The following is a 27,771-nucleotide window of genomic DNA, read 5'->3' as shown; positions in this document are numbered from 1 at the left end:
TTGCCATCAAGCCTTTAAAGTCAGGGTGCTTATGTGGCTTGCTTCTTTGACAGAGCTAGGTTTTAACTATGCCTTTTGCCTCTGAGGTGTTCATACAATAAAACAAATCTGCTAAAAACGCCTATATCTACTGTATGTCAATGAATCCCCCTGTAGTTTACACATCAAGGTTCAGCCTGTCTTTTCCAGCCCTTGAAGCCATTATAAACCAATAGTATTTTGTGTATGAGCCACAGTCCTCACAGACATATTTGACCTTGTATCAGTTGGGAGTGATTACTCATTATTTGGCGATATTTAAGACATTGTCTTTCTCAAACTATCTGTCCTCCCAACAGACTTCATTCAGGTAATTGTTTGATTTGTATCTTTTATAAACAATGTCAGGCAGTTTAAGTCCACTGTTGTTCCATTGCATCAGAAAGATGGTGTCACCTCTACGCAAAACATTTATCAGAACTATCATATATTCTTGTGGATGCCTTTCATAAACAACTGATGTGTGCAGAACACTTGCCCAGAGCAGTAAACATATGGCACATGATACATTTCTCAGAATAATCTGAAGTCACTCAGAGACTCAACTGCATAATGGCACACCTGTTATCCTCAGTACCTGAGGTGTTTAGGAAAGGTGCACTGCATAGAACCTTTGAGAGGTGTCGGAGGTGTCTGTCTGTCTGTCTGTCTGTCTGTCTGTCTGTCTGTCTGTCTGTCTGTCTGTCTGTCTGTCTGTCTGTCTGTCTGTCTGTCTGTCTGTCTGTCTGTCTGTCTGTCTGTCTGTCTGTCTGTCTGTCTGTCTGTCTGTCTGTCTGTCTGTCTGTCTGTGTGTGTGTGTGTGTGTGTGTGTGTGTGTGTGTGTGTGTGTGTGTGTGTGTGTGTGTGTGTGTGTGTGTGTGTGTGTGTGTGTGTGTGTGTGTGTGTGTGTGTGTGTGTGAGTGTGTGTGTGTGTGTGTGTGTGTGTGTGTGTGTGTGTGTGTGTGTGTGTGTGTGTGTGTGTGTGTGTGTGTGTGTGTGTGTGTGTGGAAGGCATCCACAATGAACCGTGTATGATATCCTATCAACCCCATAGGCCAAAAGATGATTGGGCAGAATCCCAACATTGACCTCCAATCACACGGACGAGGAGAATGTCCCCTTTACTTTTATTACATCCTGTTCCAGGCTCTTCAACCAAGGCAGAGAGGCAGGGGGTATGCACCATTCCATCCCTGATACCTCAGTTCTGAAGCAGGGGACAGGGCTGGCCCTAGCATTTTGGGGGTCCTAAGCACTCACACCCATAGACAGGTTGAAAATGGCAGATTTGGGCACTGATAAGTGCCTAAAATGGAACGCATTGGCTGCACAGTAACATGCTATAAAGTAAGTTAGGGTTTTGACTGACAGTTGTTTTGAACATGCACACATTTGCGACAAGAAGATGCCAACATCCCTCCCGGTAATTGTCTGAGTGAGAGAAATGCTGTAAATTAAGAGGACTCAATGTATTTTGAAATATGAGACATTGATGATTAAAGTACAGTTGAAGTCAGAAGTTTGCAGATACCTTAGCCAAATACATTTAAACTCAGTTTTTCACAATTCCTGACATTTAATCCGAGTAAAAATTCCCTGTCTTAGGTCAGTTAGGATCACCACTTTATTTTAAGAGTATGAAATGTCAGAATAATAGTAGAGAGAATGATTTATTTCAGCTTTTATTTCTTTCATCACATTCCCAGTGGGTCAGAAGTTTACATACACTCAATTAGTATTTGGTAGCATTGTCTTTAAATTGTTTATCTTGGGTCAAATGTTTCAGGTAGCCTTTCGCAAGCTTCCCACAATAAGTTGGGTGAATTTTGGCCCATTTCTGCTTACAGAGCTGGTGTAACTGAGTCAGGTTTGTAGGCCTCCTTGCACGTACATGCCTATTCAGTTCTGGCCACATTTTTTCGATAGGATTGAGGGCTTTGTGTCAGGGCTTTGTGATGGCCACTGCAATACCTTGACTTTGTTGTCCTCAAGCCATTTTGCCACAACTTTGGAAGTATGCTTGGGGTCATTGTCCATTTGGAAGACCCATTTCCTCAACGTTTTGCTGCCCGCACCTGCTCGCCCGTCCAGCATCACTACTCTGGACGGTTCTGACCTAGAATATGTGGACAACTACAAATGCCTAGGTGTCTGGTTAGACTGTAAACTCTCCTTCTAGACTCACATTAAACATCTCCAATCCAAAATTAAATCAAGAATCAGCTTCCTATTTTGCAACAAAGCATCCTTCACTCATACTGCCAAACATACCCTCGTAAAAATGACCATCCTACCGATCCTCGACTTTGGCAATGTCATCTACAAAATAGCCTCCAACACTCTACTCAAAAAATTGGATGCAGTCTATCACAGTGCCATCCGTTCTGTCATCAAAGCCCCATATACTACCTACTACTGCGACCTGTATGCTCTCATTGGCCCTCCCTTCATACTCGTTGCCAAAACCACTGTCTCCAGGTCATCTACAAGTCTCTGCTAGGTAAAGCCACGCCTTATCTCAGCTCACTGGTCACCATAGCAACACCCACCCATAGCACACGCTCCAGCAGGTATTTCTCACTGTGTCACGCCCTGACCGTAGATTGCTTTGTATGTTCTATTTTTAGTTTGGTCAGGGTGTGATGTGGGTGGGTATTATGTGTTGTAGGTCTAGGTTTTCTTTTTCTATGTGTTTGGCTTGGTATGGTTCTCAATCAGAGGCAGCTGTCTATCGTTGTCTCTGATTGAGAGCCATACTTAGGTAGCCTGTTTTCCCATTTTGAGTTGTGGGTGATTATTTTCTGGTTAATGTTTGTTGCACCTGCCAGAACTGTTCGTTTATCATTTTGTTATTTTTGTTTGTGTATTAATTCTTGATAAAAAATATTATGGATACGTACCACGCTGCACTTTGGTCCTCCTCTCCTTCTCCCGATGACAATCGTTACAGAATCACCCACCAAAAAACTACCAAGCAGCATGGTAACCCGGAGCAGAGGGTTCTGGACTCCTGGACTTGGGAGGACATTCTAGACGGCAAGGGATCCTACACATGGGAGGAGATCCTGGCTGGAAGGGATCGCCTCCCATGGGAACAGGTGGAGGCAGCCAGGAGATCGGAGGCAGCAGGAAAAGGGAACCGGCGATACGAGGGAACACGGCTGGCAAGGAAGCCCGAAAGGCAGCACCAAACATTTTTTGGGGGAGGGCACATGGGGAGTGTGGCAGCGTCAGGTTGGAGACCTGAGCCAACTCCCCGTGCTTACCGTGGCGGGCGTCGTACTGGTCAGGCACCGTGTTATGCGGTGGAGTGCACGGTGTCCCAGTGCGCATTTTTAGCCCGGTGCGCTACATCCCAGCTCCCCTCATCTGCCGGGCTAGGGTGAGGATCCAGCCAGGGCGGATGGTGCCAGCCCTGCTCCCCAGACAGCCAGTGCATCTCGTCGGGCCAGGATATCCTGCGTCGGCTCTGCGCACTGTGTCTCCCGTGTGTCTGCACAGCCCAGTGCGTACCTGTGTCTGCGCCCCGTCCCTGTGTCTGTTGTTTTTGTTCGTGTATTCATTCTTAATTAAAAGTATTATGGATACGTACCATGCTGCACTTTGGTCCTCCTCTCCTTCCACCAATGAAAATCGTTACACACTGGTCACCCCCAAAGCCAATTCTTCCTTTGGCATCCTCTCCTTCCAGTTCTCTTCTGCCAATGACTGGAACGAACTGCAAAAATCTCTGAAGCTGGAGACTCTTACCTCCCTCACTAGCTTTAAGCACCAGCTGTCAGTGCAGCTCACAGATCACTGCACCTGTACATAGCCCATCTGTAATAGCCCATCCAATCTACCTCTTCCCCATACTATATTTATTTATTTATCTTGCTCATTTGAACCCCAGTATCTGTACTTGTACATTCATCTTCTGCACATCTATCACTCCAATGTTTAATTGGTATATTGTAATTACTTCGCCACCATGGCCTATTTATTGCCTTACCTCACTCATCCTACCTCATTTACACATGCTGTATATACATTTATCTACTGTATTATTCTATTGGATGTTTGTTTATTCCATGTGTAACTCTGTGATGTTGTATGTGAGAACTTGTTCTCAACTAGCCTACCTGTTTAAATAAAGGTGAAAAAAATAAAATAATTTAGTCTTGAGATGTTGCTTCAATATATCTACCTAATTTACCTCCCTCATGATGCCATCTATTTTGTGAAGTGCACCAGTCCCTCCTGCAGCAAAGCACCCCCACAACATATTGCTGCCACCCCGTGCTTCACAGTTGGGATGGTGTTCTTCAGCTTGCAAGCCTCCCCTTTCCTCCAAACATAACGATGGTCATTATGGCCAAATAGTTCTATTTTTGTTTCAGCAGACCAGAAGACATTTCTCCAAAAAGTAAGATCTTTGCCCCCATGTGCAGTTGCAAACCGTAGTCTGTCTTTTTTATGGTGGTTTTGGAGCAGTGGCTTCTTCCTTGCTGAGCGGCCTTTCGGGTTATGTCAATATAGGACTCATTTTACTGTGGATATAGATACTTTTGTACCTGTTTCCTCCATCATCTTCACAAGGTACTTTGCTGTTGTTTTGGGATTGATTTGCACTTTCGCACCGAAGTACGTTCATCTCTAGGAGACAGAACGCATCTCCTTCCTGAGCGGTATGACGGCTGTGTGGTCCCATGGTGTTTATACTTGCGGACTATTGTTTGTACAGATGAGCGTGGTACCTTCAGGCATTTGTAAACTGCTCCCAAGGATGAACCAGACTTGTGGAGGTCTACAATTTTCTTCTGAGGTCTTGGCTGATTTCTTTTGATTTTCCCATTATGTCAAGCAAAAAGGCACTGAGCCTTGAAATACATCCACAGGTACACCTCCAATTGACTCAAATGATGTCAATTAGCCTATCAGAAGCCTCTAAAGCCATGACCTCATTTTCTGGAATTTTACAAGCTGTTTAAAGGCAGTCAACTTAGTGCATGTAAACTTCTGACCCACTGGAATTGTGATACAGTGAATTACAAGTGAAATAATCTGTCTGTAAACAATTGTTGGAAAAATTACTTGTGTCATGCACAAAGTAGATGTCCTAACTGACTTACCAAAACTATAGTTTGTTAACAATACATTTTTGGAGTGGTTGAAAAACAAGTTTTATTGACTCCAAATTTAGTGTATGTAAACTTACGACTTCAACTGTAAATACCGCTTTGATGTCATACAAACAAGCCCAATGTTCACTTCACATTTCGTTAACATAAAACTAATGTCATGTACAGTGTCAACCTTTATTATCACTATGTTTGATGTACGGTTACAAGATGACATAGTGTCATACCCTGGGTTGTTCGGAACAGAATGAGCCTATATTTGTCTATTGTTAAGGAAACAAACAAACGTGGCATAACTCTTTTCTATACGCCCCAACATTATGATCTGTTTCTTTAAATTGCCTTGTGAAAGCCTAACATTGTAAGATTGTTTTTTTTATAACTTAGCTAGTCATGTTGGCAATAGAACAACCTTTCAAATGATGCCCACCTGACCCAGATTGTGATTTATAATGGATGTTTATGGATTGCGCAAACAACTGCAATTGTGTGATGGCGGGGATGCAGTGCTGTGTTCCAAACAAAACAACTAAGTGTGATTGCTCTAGTTCCTCAACGGCACAGCCTGGAGAGCTCAAAAAAGCACCTTATAGTTGAAGACTACTTTGAGTTATAGAAGTGCATGGGGGAATTACTTAGGAACTGTCAACACTTTGGAGAGGTGTGTGGCTACTTGGAGACACCAGTTTCCTCTTACTCAAACCCTTGTCCCTACCCCAGATTTTAAAGAATATTCTTATCATTATACTGAACGTATCCAGAGTATTTTCACATTTCGTTATCATACAAATGTGGCAAACGTGTACAGTAAATGTACAATGTAATCAACAGTGTAATGTTTGGAGTCGGTCTCGTGTCAGGTGAACTGTTGTGTCCTCAACTGGTCTAATAATATTCCCATAATCTCCAAACTGTTCCCTTTCAATTCCTACCATGCTTATGCATTAAAAGCACGTTAAAAGAAGATTTGCTGCAATTCTATACAGTTTTCAATGGGGCGGAGAGAAGATTTTGCAGTTTGAAAGCTGATTTCATGCAATTCTATAGATTTTTCCAAGACTTATGCCAGGTTAATATGATATCTGAGTGAGAGTGACGAACAAAATCAATGAGGACCCCCTGGAGGTCAGGGCACCTGGGCACATGCCCTGCGTGCCCGGTCGGTTATTTGACCATGATTACTACAAGTTTAGACAGCTGGGTAGACTAACTTACCAATACCAAAATAAATAGCTGTCAAGGGATAATTGAGTGACAGTCAGTGACTGACATAACAAGAGAAAAACTGCTGATGCACAATCACATTTAGAAATTGCACCTGGAGTATTCTGCTATTCTAATTCTCTTCAGTAAGTTGCAACCCAGACTTAGTTCCTAAAAAATGATGTATTTCTTGCGGTCGGGGTTGCTAATGTCTAGGGCCGGCCCTGACACGGGGTAATGGGTTTCAGCTCGAACAGGGTCAAACCATAGTCATGTGGCAGGTAGCCAGGAGAGAGGAGCAGGGAGCATGTGCATGTGAATAAATAAAGCCTTCTAGAGAGAGAGGGGAAGAGTGTGAGTTAGTGAGGGTAGAGAAACAAGAGAGATAGTGAGGAGAAGAGAAAAGAGAGAGAAAGACAGAGAGAGTAAGCAATAGAGACAATGACAGATAGGGAGAAATAGAAAGAAATAGACGGAGAAAGACAGAAAGAGTGCAAGTGAGACAAATGATTAGAGGACAAATAAAAAATGGCTGCCACGAGCAGTGTTCCAGAATTTGGGTTAAACAACATCCTGATGCTGAGTCGATATCATCAATTGTGTGAGAAATGGAACATGCACCACACAAAATGCTATTTAGAGAGCTGAATATTTCCTTCTGCACCACAGAACAGGCAGTGTGGTTACACAGTAACAGTTTGTGAATTCTTAACCAGGGAAAGAGGAACCATTCCAGTCTATCATAGCAGCCATTCCTCCTCGCAGCAGCCCCATGCTCTACATAGCTTATTCAATTCTCTCCTGGTGGCCCGCAAAGGATTCAGTCAAAAACAGTCATGAGGCATCAGACAAAAGTAATACACAACTTCAGGCTTTATCGCCGTGTGAGACTCCCCAGAACTTTGATTTATTTTGCTCCCTCAAGTGGTTGTTCGTTCTGGAGCAGCCTTTGCTGGGGAATTACTTTTATTCATCATTGCCAATGTCTGGGGGCAATGTTCTCATTGCAGAAGAGCAGATTTAGGTTTCTGTCTAAAGCAATGCATTGGGCGGGGGCAAAATAAAAACATAGAGCTGTCCCATATCAATGCATTAGAAGAAAAAGGAAACTGGATTGGGTGAGCCAAGCTCGCATAATGATCACCCTTGTTTGAGACCAGCAGACTTGCATTAGCAAATGCCCAGACTTTAGCTAGCATGCTAACACAGTCATATGGCAAATATACAACATGGTTTCAAACCTGACTGTTCACATACATTTTTGTTAACATCGCCAAATATGCTCTGTGTGTTTGACAGCAGCCCTACAGCACCATGTAAACACAGTTGGATAAACTAGCACCTAACACTGATCTTAGGTCAGTGTTTGTATTTCCCCTTTCCTCAAAGGATACAATTCAATGAGTGTAAGCTGACCAAGATCCTACATCAGTTCCTAAGGGCAACATCTAGCTGGAGTTATGTAAACACTACCAGGAAATGCCCACTTCCTCATTGAGTGCAGGAGTGTGTGTTGTGTACACACAGTCTCTGAACAGTATAGGGCATAGGGCATATGTCACAAAGCAGCATCAATTTATACTCTATATATCTGATTATCTAGATTCTCTAAATGTCCCATATTCATATATTTTTATCCAACCTTTTATTCAATATTAATCTGGGAATTAAAATCCAGGTTCATGGACCCTAATGAAACGCCTTGACAAAAATAAAGTCTTTGTGGAGAGTCTCTATTCAAAGTTGCTAAAAGTTAGATGGCTAGCGTATTGATCCTATTGTGCAACACAGAAATACAACCCCTTTGGTCCCCTTGGTGCAGAAATACAATCTTTGTCACAGCCCAGAGCACATCACACTCAGCACTGCACACTGGAGCTGATGTTGTGATCTTTAGCCAGGGGGGGATAATGTGCAGGAACAGAAAGAGACCACAAGAGCATCTAGGTCTTTCAGAAGAAAATGGACAATTAGGAAAAAAGTTCAGTTCTAAGGCGTTCAGTGGAACTCCAGAGTCTATTTGAAGTTTGTATAGATGTTTGGTAGGAAACCTAATTGTACACTGGATACTTACATGTTCATGCAGGGTTCTGAAAACACAGGGACTGGACATAATACAGGAATGTGTCAAATATGTACATTTAAAACGTATGTTAAAAGCATTGTGTGTAAGTAGTTTTTAGGTAAGATAATAAAAATAAAAATACATTTTAGTTCAAATCAAATCAAATGTATTTGTCACATACACATGGTTAGCAGATGTTAATGCGAGTGTAGCGAAATGCTTGTTTGGAGTAATGTAATGTTTGGAGTCGGTCTTCTTTCAGGTGAACTGTTGTGTCCTCAACTGGTAATTGTGTGATGGCGGGTTCAGACAATGCAGTAATAACCAATGAGTAATCTAACATTAACAATTCCAAAACTACTACCTTAAACACACAAGTGTAAAGGGATAAATAATATGTACATAAAGATATATGAATGAGTGATGGTACAGAACAGCATAGGCAAGATGCAGTAGATCGTATCGAGTACAGTATATACATATGAGATGAGTAATGTAGGGTATGTAAACAAAGTGGCATAGTTTAAAGTGGCTAGTGATACATGTATTACATAAAGATGCAGTAGATGATATAGAGTACAGTATATACATATACATATGAGATGAGTAATGTAGGGTATGTAAACATTATATTAAGTAGCATTTTCTAAAGTGGCTAGTGATATATTTTTACATCAATTTCCATCAATTTCCATTGTTAAAGTGGCTGGAGTTGAGTCAGTGTGTTGGCAGCAGCCCCTCAATGTTAATGGTGGCTGTTCAACAGTCTGATGGCCTTGAGATAGAAGCTGTTTTTCAGTCTCTCGGCCCCTGCTTTGATGCACCTGTACCAACCTTGCCTTCTGGATGATAGCGGGGTGAACAGGCCTTGATGATCTTTATGGCCTTCTTGTGACATCGGGTGGTGTAGGTGTCCTGGAGGGCAGGTAGTTTACCCCCGGTGATGCGTTGTGCAGACCTCACTACCCTCTGGAGATCCTTACGGTTGTGGGCGGAGCAGTTGCCGTACCAGGTGGTGATACAGCCCGACAGGATGCTCTCGATTGTGCATCTGTAGAAGTTTGTGAGTGCTTTTGGTGACAAGCCAAATTTCTTCAGCATCCTGAGGTTGAAGAGGCGCTGCTGCGCCTTCTTCACAACGCTGTCTGTGTGGGTGGACCAATTCAGTTTGTCCGTGATGTGTATGCCGAGGAACTTAAAACTTTCTACCCTCTCCACTACTGTCCCGTCGATGTGGATAGGGGGGTGCTCCCTCTGCTGTTTCCTGAAGTCCACAATCATCTCCTTTGTTTTGTTGACGTTGAGTGTGAGGTTATTTTCCTGACACCACACTCCGAGGGCCCTCACCTCCTCCCTGTAGGCTGTCTTGTTGTTGTTGGTAATAATCAAGCCTACCACTGTAGTGAAGTCCAGTACCCAGTTGCACAGGGCGGGGTCGAGATCCAGGGTCTCGAGCTTGATGACGAGTTTGAAGGGTACTATGGTGTTAAATGCTGAGCTGTAGTCGATGAACAGCATTCTGACATAGGTATTCCTCTTGTCCAGATGGGTTAGGGCAGTGTGCAGTGTGGTTGCGATTGCGTCGTCTGTGGACCTATTTGGGCGGTAAACAAATTGGAGTGGGTCTAGGGTGTCAGGTAGGGTGGAGGTGATATGGTCCTTGACTAGTCTCTCAAAGCACTTCATGATGACGGAAGTGAGTTCTAGTAGTCGTTTAGCTCAGTTACCTTAGCTTTCTTGGTAACCAAGGTTGCTAAGGTTGCTAAGGTAACTGAGCTAAACGACTGAATGAATGAATGAACATGAATGAACATATGAGGCAAATTGAGCAAACACATAATTTTAAGTTGTCAGAATGTTTGCCTACGTTTTTCTCATGTTGGAGCTAAGTTTGGGCAAACTACAAATGTCAAGTTCAAGTTCAGGTGACTGAAGAGTTGAGTAAAGAAAAAAAAGGCTGTGGAACCACTTTTATTTCTTATTTGATTAGGTATTTTTCTTAAAACTGCATTGTTAGTTAAGGGCTTGCAAGTAAGCATTTCACTTGTAAGGTTGTTGTATTTGGTGCATTTTCAAAAAGCATGGTCACGCTGCAATATCTAGTATGAGGACTTTTATTACAGTGAGGATGGGAAAATATTGCCTGGCTACCCAGACTCCTTTCTCCGGCAAAACTCTACGCCACACCTACAGACGTTAGTTTCTTCTCCACAGTGAGTCTGGATCTGTGTACCTCCCCGACCCTTCACTGAATGCAAACACATTCGGGACGTTCAGAATTCAGTGGGTTGGGCTAGAGCCAGAATCAATCGGGCTAGAGACAATTGGGCTAGAGACAATCCAATCGTTGATTACGCCCCTCTTCAAACAACTTCAATGATCAGTCTCAGACTAACGTACAGTGGAAGTATTCAGTCCCCTTGTCTTTTTCCACATTTTGTTACGTTATAGCCTTCTTCTAAAATGTTTTTTCCCTCATCAATTTACACACAATACCTCATAATGACAAAACAAAAACAGATTTTTTAAAACATTTTTGCAAATGTATAAAAAAATAAAAACAGAAATACCTTATTTACACCTTTGCTATGAGACTCGAAATTGAGCTCAGGTGCATCCTGTTTCCATTGATCAACCTTGAGATGTTTCTACAACTTGATTGGAGTCCACCTGAGTTAAATCAAATTGATTGGACATGATTTGGAAAGGCACACACCTGTCTATATAAGGTCACACAGTTAGTGCCTGTAAGAGCAAAAACCAGGACATGAGGTTGAAGGAATTGTCAGGGGGAAGGGCCTTGGTCAGGAAGGTGACCAAAAACCCAATGACCTTTCACCTTTCAGGGGGCATGTACTCAAAATATAAATGAAATACTTTCATAAATCACATCTCGAAATTCATAACATAATACATTTTTTGTTGTTGCATATGCCTATTTATTGCTGCAACAACACACTCACTCATCATCACAAATTGTAAGCAAGCTAGTAAGAGTACCACCTAAAGAAGATTGACATCAGGAAAAGAGGGTGGGCTATCAGCTGATCATTGATGATGATAATTGATGTAAATCTGATAGTTAGATAGCTCCATTTACATTTACATTTACATTTAAGTCATTTAGCAGACGCTCTTATCCAGAGCGACTTACAAATTGGTGCATTCACCTTATGACATCCAGTGGAACAGTCACTTTACAATAGTGCATCTAAATCTTAAAGGGGGGGGTGAGAGGGAATACTTATCCTATCCTAGGTATTCCTTAAAGAGGTGGGGTTTCAGGTGTCTCCGGAAGGTGGTGATTGACTCCGCTGTCCTGGCGTCGTGAGGGAGTTTGTTCCACCATTGGGGGGCCAGAGCAGCGAACAGTTTTGACTGGGCTGAGTGGGAGCTGTACTTCCTCAGTGGTAGGGAGGCGAGCAGGCCAGAGGTGGATGAACGCAGTGCCCTTGTTTGGGTGTAGGGCCTGATCAGAGCCTGGAGGAGAACGGCACCTCAGTACCTCCAGGCTCTGATCAGGCCCTACACCCAAATAAGGGCACTGCGTTCATCCACCTCTGGCCTGCTCGCCTCCCTACCACTGAGGAAGTACAGTTCCCGCTCAGCCCAGTCAAAACTGTTCGCTGCTCTGGCTCCCCAATGGTGGAACAAACTCCCTCACGACGCCAGGACAGCGGAGTCAATCACCACCTTCCGGAGACACCTGAAACCCCACCTCTTTAAGGAATACCTAGGATAGGATAAAGTAATCCTTCTCACCCCCCTTAAAATATTTAGATGCACTATTGTAAAGTGGTTGTTCCACTGGATGTCATAAGGTGAATGCACCAATTTGTAAGTCGCTCTGGATAAGAGCGTCTGCTAAATGACTTAAATGTAAATGTAAATGTAATACTGTCATCGGCAGCTGGCTGTTCAATGGTTTGGCCACAATGAGACACATATAGAGACGTGACATGTCTGCCCTTGAACAAACACAGTGGTTTGCTGAATACAAAATATAACTTATATTCTCCCTTTAACTGAATAAATAGAAATCAATAATTCATCTCTTTATTGATGTATTTTATTGCTCGTGTCTGCACCTTGACTTGTAAGCGGACTGGCTACATGACGTCTGTATGGTTGCTCTGCTGTAGTTAAGGTAGCTCTGGAGAACCCAAGGACATATATATCCACATGTTCTCATTTGAACAATTGACCACAGCAGGGTCAATGTGTACAGTGGTCCTGACCCTCCGTCTAACCGTAAATAATCATCGCCCAGGCCGGCCCTACGGCCGTGATTGACTACACAGCGATACTTTGCCTAGCCCTGCTAGTTCCACCCATGACGTGGGTGCTAGCAAGCCGACAGCATTGTACGTAGTGCTAGGTATCAACAGCCAATACAGTAGTGTCTGGATGCTATGGTGAGCTTCGATATGGGTCGCTAGCATAGAGGATGATATAGGACTCTTCTTTGTATATGTCCCGTTATGGTATCTGTGAGTGCACAGACAGTGTCATTGAGGCCATCTAAAAAAATGTATGTTCTTCTTCTACTATGATTGGTAAACAAACTGAAAGGAGGCATACTGCCACCAGGAGTGTGTTTCTGAACAGGCATTGTTGAAGGAATTGAATTCCTCTGTTTTAATTCCCATTTAAAATTAAACACTCTGTCAATTCATAAGGATTTGTAAGACCCTTATTTTATAGGAATGGACAGAGTCCCGGTCTTAAAGTCAAGTAACAGTCTTTATTCAAGAGAGTACTGAGTTCATACACATTTTACCACAGGTTATAAACTGAAAATGACGTCAGCGTTTTCTAAATGTTCCGTCTCTTCTTGACACTGGTAGAAAGGCCCTATAGCTCTCAAGTCTTCCCTCCTCGTCTAGAGCCAAGGTCAGTGTAGATAAGCATTCTAGACAGTCTGGAGATAGTTCATTCATTTGTACCAAGGAACAGACCGTCATTGTTCTAACTTTTGCCCATGTTCACACACACACATTATTTTCAGTACTGGGATCAAGAATGAAAACTCATACATATACAGTAACATTTAGTATTCTGATTAGTACATGTATAGTAACATAATAGTATTCGGATTAGTCAGTCCTGATTGAAATGTATACATAATTAGTCATCATTGATAAAAATTCCCTTAACAGCATAAAGCCAAGGTTGGTGATTTAATGCCACCTGCAGTTATGAAATGTTTGCTCACGAGCATAATTCATTGGTTGGTCCCTCCTGATGACCCAGATTTAATTATTTGAGCCTTCCTTAACCCATAGGAAGTCCCACCCAGTTGACTAATTCAAAATTGTGAAAGTCCCCAATGGCACTGCCCATGATAAAACAGCTAACTAAGCCACATTTTTTTATTTTTTTTATTTCACCTTTATTTAACCAGGTAGGCTAGTTGAGAACAAGTTCTCATTTGCAACTGCAACCTGGCCAAGATAAAGTGTAGCAATTCGACACATACAACAACACAGAGTTACACATGGAATAAACAAAACATAAAATCAATAATACAGTAGAACAAAAGAAAACAAAAAGTCTATATACAGTGAGTGCAAATGAGGTAAGAAGACTCCCCCTCTATACTGCCCCTGTTGGAGAAAGTGCGTACCCATAGTAAACTGAAAATATTTTTTCCCAAAATTGCTAATATATGCATATAAAAAATATTATTGAATAGAAAACACTCTAAAGTTTCTAAAACCGTTTAAATTATTTCTCTATGTAAAGCAGAACTGCCAGGGCAGCCTTTCTCCCAAACTCTCTCTTGTGAAGAGAAAAGTTGGGTCAACTTTGACGTCATGGCCCCCACCCTTCCCAGGCAGCTACCGATCCAGGAACAGTCTCTATCTCTTCAGCGCGATGTCTGCTTTCAAATGGCGCGTTCATTGTGAGAATCCCACGAGCCCTGCACGTTTGGCATTGCTCATGTCCCTCTGAAAATCATGCACTCTTTTTCCATGATGCAGCATTTCAAGCCGGATTGTCTGTTAGCGTTGCTCTTTGTTCTACATGCTAAAAACATCATAAAGCTCGATTTTGCATATCGTTTGACCAGTTTAAACGACATATAATATGTAAATTGGAAGTTTTGATGCGCAAGAGTGCTGGACCAGAAGTAAGTTTTGACGCATTTCAACTGAAGCTGTTAGCATATGCTAATACAGGGACACACAACGTGAAACCAAACGATGTATTGGGTAAGTATGACTCCTTCTACGTCTTCAGATGGAAGAACATCAAAGGTAAGGGAATATTTATGTGGTTATTTGGGGTTTCTGTGGACTCCAAACGTAGAGGAGACATAGTGCTAATATCTGAGCGCTGACTCATAGTATAGCCCAGTGAACGATGTCTGTAACGTTAAAAATAAATGTAATACAGCGGTTGCATTAAGAAGAAGTGTATCTTTGTAAATATGTGTAGAACATGTATATTTAATCATGTTTATTGCTTGTTATCTGACGTTATCTGTCGGAGCTATCATAATTTCTCCGGACATTTGAGAAGCATTTTTTGAAATGTCGTCATTGTAAACCATGATTTATGGATATAAATGGCATATTATTGGAAAAAAATTAAATGTACTGTGTAACATGTAATATTACTGTCATCTGATGAAGATTTTCAAAAGGTTAGTGAATTATTTATTTTTTAATCCTACTTTTAAATTACATTTTTTCTGGGACAAAATGGCCGCCGCTTGCCTTTTGTTTCGGTGGTTATCTAATATAAATATGTGCTATGTTTTCGCCGTAAAACATTTGAGATCTGACTTGCTGGGTAGATTAACAAGATGTTTATCTTTCATTTGAGCTATTGAACTTATTAATGTGTGGAGGTTGAATATTTTTAGGAATATTTTTGCGCATTGTGCGTTATGGTAATGAGCTTGAGCTGTAGTCACGATCCCGGATCCGGGATGGGGAGTCGTAAGAGAACCTGTTGATCCTACCCCCTACTTTTTCGAACATTCTGTTAAAAATCGCGCAACATTTCAGCGCCCTGCTACTCATGCCAGGAATATAGTATATGCATATGATTAGTATGTGTGGATAGAAAACACTCAGACGTTTCTAAAACTGGTTCAATCACAGCTGTGACTATAGCAGAACGTGCGCTTCATCGAAAAGCGCAGGAAAATCTGATCACTGAAAACTGGAAAATATATCAATGTGCCACTTGTATGTATTGTTGAATGGGAACCACATTACCTGGAGCCGAGATTGCAATTCCTACAGCTTCCACATGATGTCAACAGTCTTGTCATTTGCCTAGGATTTGTTTCTTGGTCAAACGAACAAGAGACAGCTCATTTCTTCCGGTCTCCAACCGGATATTTTGGTTGAGATTTATCCGGACATTATTTCAAGACGGAGAGCTATAGAATATACATCGCCTCGTGATCAATTTGATCGATTATTAACGTTTACTAATACCTAAAGTTGCATTGCAAAAGTATTTCGAAGTGTTTTGTGAAAGTTTATTGTCAACTTTTTTAATTTAAAAAAAATGACGTTGCGTTATAAAACGCTGTTTTTTTCCTTGATCACACAGTCTTCATAGATCGATATCTAGGCTATATATGTACCAATTTAATTTAAAAAAAAACCCAATAGTGATGTTTATGGGACATCTAGGAGTGCCAACAAAGAAGATCGTCAAAGGTAATGAATGTTTTATATTTTATTTCTGCATTTTGTGTAGCGCCGGCTATGCTAATTATTTTGTTTACGTCCCCTGCGGGTCTTTAGGGGTGTTGCATGCTATCAGATAATAGCTTCTCATGCCTTCGCCGAAAAGCATTTTTAAAATCTGACTTGTTGGCTGGATTCACAACGAGTGTAGCTTTAATTCAGTACCCTGCATGTGTGTTTTAATGAACGTTTGAGTTTTAACGAGTGCTATTCGTATTTAGCGAAGCGCATTTGCATTTCCAGATGTCTAGATGGGACGCCTGCATGTCGGGTCGACCTAAGAGGTTTAAGATGGTGAGGAAGGAACTTTTAAAGAATAGCCAGGCATCATCTACTGACGGGATGAGGTCAATGTCATTCCAGGATACCCCGGCCAGGTCGATTAGAAAGGCCTGCTCGCAGAAGTGTTTCAGGGAGCGTTTGACAGTGATGAGGGGTGGTCGTTTGGTTGCAGACCCATTACGGATGCAGGCAATGAGGCAGTGATCGCTGAGATCTTGATTGAAAACAGCAGAGGTGTATTTGGAGGGTGCCCGTGTTTACTGATTTGGGGTTGTACCTGGTAGGGTTCATTGATCATTTGTGTGAGATTGAGGGCATCAAGCTTAGTTTGTAGGATGGCCGGGGTGTTAAGCATGTCCCAGTTTAGGTCACCTAGTAGCACGAGCTCAGAAGATAGATGGTGTCATGCAGGTGAAAGAGGACCCAAAAGCGACTTAACAGAAACAGAGTTTATTTAAGTCCAAACAGGGAATAACAGAAATCCTCTAGTCTGTAGAGGGGAATAACTGGAGAAGCGGCCACAGACTGCAGGTCGCTTCGGGTAGGCGCAGGCCGTAGTTGACAGAGACACCTGCTCACACGCAGCATCTGATGAAGGCAAAAAACACGACAGGACAGGGCGATACACAATCACAGCAAAAACACGACAGGACAGGGCGAAACGCAATCACAGCATGGTGAATACTAAACAAGGAACCGACGGGACAGGAACGGAACACAAAGGAATAAATAGGGACTCTAATCAGGGGAAAGGATCGGGAACAGGTGTGGGAAGACTAAATGATGATTAGGGGAATAGGAACAGCTGGGAGCAGGAACGGAACGATAGAGAGAAGAGAGAGCGAGAGAGTGAGAGAGGGAGGGGGAGAGAGAGGGATAGAAGGAGGGAAAGAACCAAATAAGACCAGCAGAGGGAAACGAATAGAATGGGGAGCACAGGGACAAGACATGATAATAAATGACAAACATGACAGTACCCCCCACTCACCGAGCGCCTCCTGGCGCACTCGAGGAGGAATCCTGGCGGCAACGGAGGAAATCATCGATGAGTGAACGGTCCAGCACGTCCCGAGACGGAACCCAACTCCTCTCCTCAGGACCGTAACCCTCCCAATCCACTAAGTATTGGTGACCCCGTCCCCGAGAACGCATGTCCATGATCTTATGTACCTTGTAAATAGGTGCGCTCTCGACAAGGACGGGAGGGGGAGGGAAGACGAACGGGGTGCGAAGAAAGGGCTTAACACAGGAGACATGGAAGACAGGATGGACGCGACGAAGATGTCGCGGAAGAAGCAGTCGCACAGCGACAGGATTGACGACCTGGGAGACACGGAACGGACCAATGAACCGCGGAGTCAACTTACGAGAAGCTGTCGTAAGAGGAAGGTTGCGAGTGGAAAGCCACACTCTCTGGCCGCAACAATACCTTGGACTCTTAATCCTGCGTTTATTGGCGGCTCTCACCGTCTGTGCCCTGTAACGGCAAAGTGCAGACCTCACCCTCCTCCAGGTGCGCTCACAACGTTGGACAAACGCTTGAGCGGAGGGAACGCTGGACTCGGCAAGCTGGGATGAGAACAGAGGAGGCTGGTAACCCAGACTACTCTGAAACGGAGATAACCCGGTAGCAGACGAAGGAAGCGAATTGTGAGCGTATTCTGCCCAGGGAGCTGTTCTGCCCAAGACGCAGGGTTTCTGAAAGAAAGGCTGCGTAGTATGCGACCAATCGTCTGATTGGCCCTCTCTGCTTGACCGTTAGACTGGGGATGAAACCCGGAAGAGAGACTGACGGACGCACCAATCAAACGACAGAACTCCCTCCAAAACTGTGACGTGAATTGCGGGCCTCTGTCTGAAACGGCGTCTAACGGGAGGCCATGAATTCTGAATACATTCTCAATAATGATTTGTGCCGTCTCCTTAGCGGAAGGAAGTTTAGCGAGGGGAATGAAATGTGCCGCCTTAGAGAACCTATCGACAACCGTCAGAATCACAGTCTTCCCCGCAGACAAAGGCAGACCGGTAATGAAGTCTAAGGCAATGTGAGACCATGGTCGAGAAGGAATGGGGAGCGGTCTGAGACGACCGGCAGGAGGAGAGTTACCCGACTTAGTCTGCGCGCAGTCCGAACAAGCAGCCACGAAACGGCGCGTGTCACGCTCCTGAGTCGGCCACCAAAAGCGCTGGCGAATAGACGCAAGAGTGCCTCGAACACCGGGATGACCAGCTAACTTGGCAGAGTGAGCCCACTGAAGAACAGCCAGACGAGTGGAAACAGGAACGAAAAGGAGGTTACTAGGACAAGCGCGGCGACGCAGTGTGCGTGAGTGCTTGCTTAACCTGTCTTTCAATTCCCCAGACTGTTAACCCGACAACACGCCCATAAGGAAGAATCCCCTCGGGATCAGTAGAAGCCACAGAAGAACTAAACAGACGGGATAAGGCATCAGGCTTGGTGTTCTTGCTACCCGGACGGTAAGAAATCACAAACTCGAAACGAGCGAAAAACAACGCCCAACGAGCTTGACGGGCATTAAGTCGTTTGGCAGAACGGATGTACTCAAGGTTCTTATGGTCTGTCCAAACGACAAAAGGAACGGTCGCCCCCTCCAACCACTGTCGCCATTCGCCTAGGGCTAAGCGGATGGCGAGCAGTTCACGGTTACCCACATCATAGTTGCGCTCAGATGGCGACAGGCGATGAGAAAAATAAGCGCAAGGATGAACCTTATCGTCAGACTGGAAGCGCTGGGATAGAATGGCTCCCACGCCTACCTCTGAAGCGTCAACCTCGACAATGAATTGTCTAGTGACGTCAGGAGTAACGAGGATAGGAGCGGACGTAAAACGTTCTTTTAGAAGATCAAAAGCTCCCTGGGCGGAACCGGACCACTTAAAACACGTCTTGACAGAAGTAAGAGCTGTGAGAGGGGCAGCAACTTGACCGAAATTACGAATGAAACGCCGATAGAAATTAGCGAAACCTAAAAAGCGCTGCAACTCGACACGTGACCTTGGAACGGGCCAATCACTGACAGCTTGGACCTTAGCGGAATCCATCTGAATGCCTTCAGCGGAAATAACGGAACCGAGAAAAGTAACGGAGGAGACATGAAAAGAGCACTTCTCAGCCTTTACGTAGAGACAATTCTCTAAAAGGCACTGTAGAACACGTCGAACGTGCTGAACATGAATCTCGAGTGACGGAGAAAAAATCAGGATATCGTCAAGATAGACAAAAACAAAAATGTTCAGCATGTCTCTCAGAACATCATTAACTAATGCCTGAAAAACAGCTGGCGCATTGGCGAGACCGAACGGCAGAACCCGGTACTCAAAATGCCCTAACGGAGTGTTAAACGCCGTTTTCCACTCGTCCCCCTCTCTGATGCGCACGAGATGGTAAGCGTTACGAAGGTCCAACTTAGTAAAGCACCTGGCTCCCTGCAGAATCTCGAAGGCTGATGACATAAGGGGGAAGCGGATAACGATTCTTAACCGTTATGTCATTCAGCCCTCGATAATCCACGCAGGGGCGCAGAGTACCGTCCTTCTTCTTAACAAAAAAGAACCCCGCCCCGGCCGGAGAAGAAGAAGGCACTATGGTACCGGCGTCAAGAGACACAGACAAATAATCCTCGAGAGCCTTACGTTCGGGAGCCGACAGAGAGTATAGTCTACCTCGAGGAGGAGTGGTCCCCGGAAGGAGATCAATACTACAATCATACGACCGGTGAGGAGGAAGGGAGTTGGCTCGGGACCGACTGAAGACCGTGCGCAGATCATGATATTCCTCCGGCACTCCTGTCAAATCGCCAGGTTCCTCCTGAGAAGTAGGGACAGAAGAAACGGGAGGGATGGCAGACATTAAACACTTCACATGACAAGAAACGTTCCAGGATAGGATAGAATTACTAGACCAATTAATAGAAGGATTATGACATACTAGCCAGGGATGACCCAAAACAACAGGTGTAAACGGTGAACGGAAAATCAAAAAGAAATAGTCTCACTGTGGTTACCAGATACTGTGAGGGTTAAAGGTAGTGTCTCAAATCTGATACTGGGAAGATGACTACCATCTAAGGCGAACATGGGCGTAGGCTTCTCTAACTCTCTGAAAGGAATGTCATGTTTCCGAACCCATGCTTCGTCCATGAAACAACCCTCAGCCCCAGAGTCTATCAAGGCACTACATGTAGCACCCGAACCGGTCCAGCGTAGGTGGACCGACAAAGTAGTACAGGCCTTTGATGGAGAGACTTGAGTAGTTGCGCTCACCTGTAGCCCTCCGCTTACAGATGAGCTCTGGCTTTTACTGGACATGAATTAACAAAATGTCCAGCAACTCCGCAATAGAGGCACAGGCGGTTGGTGATCCTCCGTTCCCTCTCCTTATTCGAGATGCGAATCCCTCCCAGCTGCATGGGCTCAGTCTCAAAGCCAGAGGAGGGAGATGGTTGCGATGCGGAGCAGGGAAACACCGTTGATGCGAGCTCTCTTCCACGAGCCCGGTGACGAAGATCTACCCGTCGTTCTATGCGGATGGCGAGAGCAATCAAAGAGTCCACATCTGAAGGAACCTCCCGGGAGAGAATCTCATCCTTAACCACTGCGTGGAGTCCCTCCAGAAAACGAGCGAGCAGCGCCGGCTCGTTCCACTCACTAGAGGCAGCAAGAGTGCGAAACTCAATAGAATAATCCGTTATGGACCGTTCACCTTGGCATAAGGAAGCCAGGGCCCTAGAAGCCTCCCCACCAAAAACTGAACGGTCAAAAACCCGAATCATCTCCTCTTTAAAGTTCTGGAACTTGTTAGAGCAATCAGCCCTTGCCTCCCAGATAGCTGTGCCCCATTCTCGAGCCCGGCCAGTAAGGAGTGAAATGACGTAAGCAACCCGAGCTCTCTCTCTAGAGTATGTGTTGGGTTGGAGAGAGAACACAATCTCACACTGCGTGAGAAAGGAGCGGCACTCAGTGGGCTGCCCGGAGTAGCAAGGTGGGTTATTAACCCTAGGTTCTGGAGGCTCGGCAGGCCAGGAAGTAACAGGTGGCACGAGACGTAGACTCTGGAACTGTCCAGAGAGGTCGGAAACCTGAGCGGCCAGGTTCTCCACGGCATGGCGAGCAGCAGACAATTCCTGCTCGTGTCTGCCGAGCATGGCTCCTTGGATCTCGACGGCAGTGTAACGAGCGTCTGAAGTCGCTGGGTCCATTCCTTGGTCGGTTCCTTCTGTCATGCAGGTGAAAGAGGACCCAAAAGCGACTTAACAGAAACAGAGTTTATTTAAGTCCAAACAGGGAATAACAGAAATCCTCTAGTCTGTAGAGGGGAATAACTGGAGAAGCGGCCACAGACTGCAGGTCGCTTCGGGTAGGCGCAGGCCGTAGTTGACAGAGACACCTGCTCACACGCAGCATCTGATGAAGGCAAAAAACACGACAGGACAGGGCGATACACAATCACAGCAAAAACACGACAGGACAGGGCGAAACGCAATCACAGCATGGTGAATACTAAACAAGGAACCGACGGGACAGGAACGGAACACAAAGGAATAAATAGGGACTCTAATCAGGGGAAAGGATCGGGAACAGGTGTGGGAAGACTAAATGATGATTAGGGGAATAGGAACAGCTGGGAGCAGGAACGGAACGATAGAGAGAAGAGAGAGCGAGAGAGTGAGAGAGGGAGGGGGGAGAGAGAGGGATAGAAGGAGGGAAAGAACCAAATAAGACCAGCAGAGGGAAACGAATAGAATGGGGAGCACAGGGACAAGACATGATAATAAATGACAAACATGACAGATGGGGGGGCATCCTGGCCGGGATGTCATAAGGTGAATGCACCAATTTGTAAGTCGCTCTGGATAAGAGCGTCTGCTAAATGACTTAAATGTAAATGTAAATGTAAATGGGGGCAATCAGTTCACATATAGTATCGAGGGCACAGCTGGGGGCAGAGGGTGGTCTATAGCAAGCGGCAACAGTGAGAGACTTGTTTCTTGAAAGGTGAATTTTTTGGGGTAAGTCTGTTTTTGCCTCTTCGTGCGGTGACGTCGATAGACCAGTCGTGGAATTAGTAGGGTTCCAAGTAGCTCTAGGTAGCTAGCAGGCCGATATTGTAGCCCTGGAGTATGCTTCGGTGGTAGCACAGGTGCCCTGGCCGGGCTAGCTTCAAGCTAAATTGGTGCTTGCTCTGGGATGGAAACGCTAGCCAGGAGTAGTCATCCGGGATTGCAGTTAACTAGTTGTGAAGATCCAGATGAAAATGTTCAGTTTGCGGTAGGAATCCGGGGATAAAAATAACAGGTCCGTTATGCTCTGGTTATAATCACGTTGTTCGAACTGACGAGAGCTTTCCGAGCTGAAGGTTAGTTGATGACCGCTGGCAATGGCTTGCTGACTGATAGCTGGTAGTTAGCTGGCTAGCTTCAGTTGAGGGATTCCAGATCCGAAGTAAATATAAATACTTTAGGAAAAAAAAGCAGAGCCACGCAATAATTTTGCATGCCCAATCTTTCAGTTTTCGATTTGTTAAAAAAGTTTGAAATATCCAATAAATGTTGTTCCACTTCATGATTGTGTCCCACTTGTTGTTGATTCTTCACAAAGAATACTGTTTTATATCTTTATGTTTGAAGCCTGAAATGTGGCAAAAGGTCACAAAGTTCAAGGGGGCCGAATACTTTCGCAAGGCACTGCATATGATGAACAGAGAGTAGCAGAAGGGTGCAAGAGGGGTTGGGGGGGTAACACAATGCAAATTGAGTCTTATGGCTTGGGGGTAAAAACTGTTGAGAAGCATTTTTTGTCCTAGAATTGGCACTCCGGTACCGCTTGCCATGCGGTAGTAGAGAGAACAGTCTATGACTGGGGTGGCTGGGGTCTTTGACAATTTTTAGGGCCTTCCTCTGACACAGCCTGGTCCTGGAAGGCAGGCAGCTTTGCCCCATTGATGTACTGGGCCGTATGCACTACCCTCTGAAGTGCCTTGCAGTCGGAGGCCGAGCAGTTGCCGTACCAGTGAGTGACTGGGACTGGCCCTGATTACTGCACACAATATTGTTTTGGAAACCTCAAACTCAACTTTCAAATAATTTTAGAAATACAAAAGATGCACTTATTGTGCGCTGAGGTTTTTTACATTGTAGAAAATATTTTGGCTCAAAACTGTTACAAATAAAAACGTTGGGAAAAACTGCCAAAAATAAGTGTATAATTTGTATTTGTACATTTATTTTTCGATAATAATTAAGTGTTCAAGATTTTCAATCGCAATCAAATAACAATTGTTTCTAGATATGCGTTTCACAGTTGACCGAATCACCTCAGCTAATCAAAAGGGATGTGGAATGACTCATGAGAAGGCCTATAGTTACAGCTAATGTTAGCAGAGGTAATTGTAAGACAGGGCTTGTCTTGCAGTGCTGGTCAAATGCAGGCCATATCACTCATTTTACCCCAAGGATACTACTTGCTGAATATGACTTTAGGCAGACAATGTCCTTCAGCTCAAATGTGTGCCTGATTTGCATTTAATTGTGTAAACATTTGCATGGCTGAGCAAACTCCTAATCTAATTTTGTTGTTCATGTCCATGCAAAATATCACTTTATCTAACAACATCTATTCCCTGGAAAATTTCACTGGGTGTTCTCTTCATGGAGGCTTTAAATACATGGGCCCTGTTCAAAAACCTAATACCCTCCTTATATTGGAGGTATTTAAAGAGGACCTGTGGCAATAGATGAGATGAGAGGATAGATATGGACATACAGATGGAGAGGAGAGGGGAGGACGACGAGATGAGAGGATCCTAGAGCATAGATGGACAATATGATTGAAAGGTTGGATGGAGGCTAGAGAAGCCTGCCAACACTAAGGAAGAGGACAGTTTGAGAGAAGAGAGAGGGGATATGGAAGTAAGGAGGAAGAGAGAACACAGAAGAGGAGGAGAGGAGGGCAGGAAACCTTAGAAGTCATGAAACATTCAGGCTTTTATGGCTGTTTGTCTTCATCTCTAGTTCATCTCCAAGGCAATTAATGGCCAGTGCATAATGCATGAATTCACTGTCTTGAGTCCTCATCTAGCGCTTCAAATAAAAGGACTTTAAAGACTCCATTGACCAGTAAATAAAACAGATATGCCACACTGTACCAGTACTCACCTAACTTTTCACAAGCTTGTCATCGTAGGAGAGATCTTACAAGAGCCCTGTTGCTGTGAAGGACATATCTTGATGAATTAATTAAGATTGTATCATTATGATAATAATACATATTCTAATAGTGAATAGTCAGTAAAAGTTGGGTAATTAATTGAAGGGCATTAATGCTTTTCATATATTCTGTAGTGCGGAGGTCCTGCCAGCCAGGTCCATATCTTATTCATCTCCAGTGTTGAGGCTGAGAAAACAAACCCCCATCAACACATCACCTCAAACACTTGGTGTTTGGTGTAAAGCTTGCGGTGTAAAGCTGGTGTAAAGTGGCGTAAAGCTTGCCGCTATTGTACACTGGAGCAGTGGAAATGCGTTCTCAGGAGTGATTAATCACTTTTTACCATCTGCCAGTCCGACCCACGAATCTGGGTTTGGCGGATACGCTACCTGCACCAATGCATAGTGCCAGCTGTAAAGTTTGGTGGAAGAGGAATAATGGTCTGAGGATGATTTTCGGCCCCTTAGTTCCAATGAAGGGAAATCTTAACGCTACAGCATACAATGACATTCTAGGTGATGCTGTGCTTCCAACTTTGTGACAACATTTACATTACATTTAAATTATTTAGCAGACGCTCTTATCCAGAGCGACTTACAAATTGGTGCATTCACCTTATGACATCCAGTGGAACAGCCACTTTACAATAGTGCATCTAAATATTTTAAGGGGGGGAGGGGGGGGGGTGAGAAGGATTACTTTATCCTATCCTAGGTATTCCTTAAAGTTTGGGGAAGAACCTTTCCTGTTTCAGCATGACAATGCCCCCGTGCACAAAGCAAGAAGCATTCAAAAATGGTTTGCCGAGATCGGTGAGGAAGAACTTGACTGGCCTGCACAGAGCCCTGACTTCAGTCCCTTTGAACACCTTTGGGATGAATTGGAATGCCAACTACGAGCCAGGCCTAACCGCTCAACATCAGTGCCCGACCACAGTAATGTTCTTGTGGCTGAATGGAAGGAAGTCCCATTCAGCAATGTTCCAACATCTAATGGAAAACCTTCCCAAAAGAGTGGATGGAGGCTGTTATAGCATCAAAGGAGGGACCAACTCCATAGTAATGCCCATGGTGTTGGAATGAGACGTTCGATGAGCAGGTGTCCACATACTTTTGGCCATATGGTGTATCTTTACTTTTACTCAAGTATGACAATTGGGTTATTTTTCCACCACTGTTCTTGGCTGTATTTTCGTCCTCTGTGCTGTAAAGTCTAACACTGTGCAAACATACCCATCCCACAACAGGACTTTCAGAGAAAGAGAGAGCAGAGCTGTATTGCTTGGCTCTACATGAAGAACTGAGGACGTACAAGAGGTGAATGAGAGGAGGACATCAAGAACCCACCTGAATACATCAAGGTAAAGAACAGTATCACCTCTAATTGTTTACCAGTACCTGGTCATAATGTAGTCTACTCTACACAGTCTGTTTATTTAAGGACAGGTTGACTGAAACGGGACATCACGACACGGTTCAGTTGATCACTCACTAGATGGTGCTGTTGTATTATAGAATAAAACGTTGCTACACTGCTACCTCTCCTACAGACCACCACATTAAACTGTTGGTAGACGTTACCCTGGCTTCATGCACAGATTTAGGATCAGCTAACCATCTCCCAATCTCAACCATAACTATAGGAGGTAGAAATGTAAATCTGACCTTAGATCAGTGAAGAAGTACAACTCCATCCTACTATGATAGTCTTTCAATCATTTCTCTAATAGACCAGCATTTCTATGATGGACGCTCAACATTCTTAATCACATGTTAATGCAGCAGCAGGAATGAATAGAGCGCCATTAGTCCAGCTGAATCAGGTGATGTCATTATTAATCAGAACAGATAGCACCATCACATGCTTCTCATCTAATGGTCTTTAGACTAACCTGCACCCCGCACATTGACTCGATACCGGTACCACCTGTATATAGCCTCGTTATTGTGTAGTTATTTTCTTGTGTTACTTTTAGATTATTCTTTTTTTCCCCACTTTAGTCTATTTATTAAATATGTTCTCAAGTCTATTTCTAGAACTGCATTGTTGGTTAAGGGCTTGTAAGCATTTCACGGTAAGTATACAATTACAAATACAATTTGATTTAATTGGACTTGAGACAGATGCATCCCCTCCACAACATCTGACTGAATGAATGGCAGTGTCATGTCCTAATTGGAAATCACATGACATCTTATTTGCAGTTGTGTGAATTAGCTTGTAGATAGGAGAAATTAGACCTAAAGAGTGATGTGTGTTTTTCCAGTCACTCCTCTCACAAGCCACTCCAATCTGTTTGGAAGATGAAACTCCCTGTTCAGTTTGTAATTAAACTTGTAGCTAAACTTGTAATGCAATGACATCTAGATATTAGAATATAACTAATTATTTTCTATTTCATAAAGTAGTAAAATATGAGGTGTTTGGTGGCCCCATCATCATAGGAGTTTGGTGAATGAGATGACTGTGTCTCTCTTCTTACCCTGCAGAGGGCAGACAAGTCCTTCACAAAGAATTTACGGAGCCAAATGAATCACAATATCTACATCCATGCTAACATACTGTACACACACTGTTTCCATCTAAGGAATTTAGTACAATGTGACTGGTGAATTTGTTTACCAGCACTTTAGAGCACGGGAATATTTAAATAATTTGAGCACATTCTGTATTTGTTGGTCATCTGTATTCAGCAGCAACAGTATCCTGATTTAAATTCAGATAATGTCTCACCTCCTTAACCATGAACTACAACCTGAACTGAGATGGGGAACAGTAAACTAATACAATAAAACAATATTATGATTCTATTTCCAATTAGCGACTGGCGTCACTGCTGTTGCACCAGGGTTCAGGGCTGCTGTAGCCACCTCACCTTTCCTGGCCCCTCCTCTCCTCCCCACAACACTAAATATTAATTATTCAGCTACAATTAGCAAGATGTCAATTGTAATTGTCAGCAGTACACTGCTCCTCTGACATTCAAACGGCATAATTGTGAAACCGTGCTTACGCCTTGCACATGCTAATCTCACCCGGTTTTAATCAAGGCAAGCTACTGTGTACACAGACACAAAGAAACAAGCGCTCACACACTTGTTTTTCTATCGTCGTGGGGGCTTAAAATTGATTTCCATTCAAAATC

The 27,771-nt window shown here is 43.9% G+C and overlaps 1 protein-coding gene across 1 annotated transcript in view; it reads right to left on the bottom strand.

Moving 5' to 3' along the window:
• LOC124033677 (chromodomain Y-like protein 2) overlaps positions 1-27,771 on the bottom strand; it is an 84,538-nt gene that overhangs the window by 56,020 nt on the left and 747 nt on the right. The gene's annotated exons all lie outside the window — the stretch shown is intronic.

The sequence above is a fragment of the Oncorhynchus gorbuscha genome, linkage group LG04 (assembly GCF_021184085.1).
Source record: "Oncorhynchus gorbuscha isolate QuinsamMale2020 ecotype Even-year linkage group LG04, OgorEven_v1.0, whole genome shotgun sequence".
In the NCBI taxonomy this organism is placed as follows: domain Eukaryota; kingdom Metazoa; phylum Chordata; class Actinopteri; order Salmoniformes; family Salmonidae; genus Oncorhynchus; species Oncorhynchus gorbuscha.
This window is presented reverse-complemented; position numbering and strand designations above follow the sequence as displayed.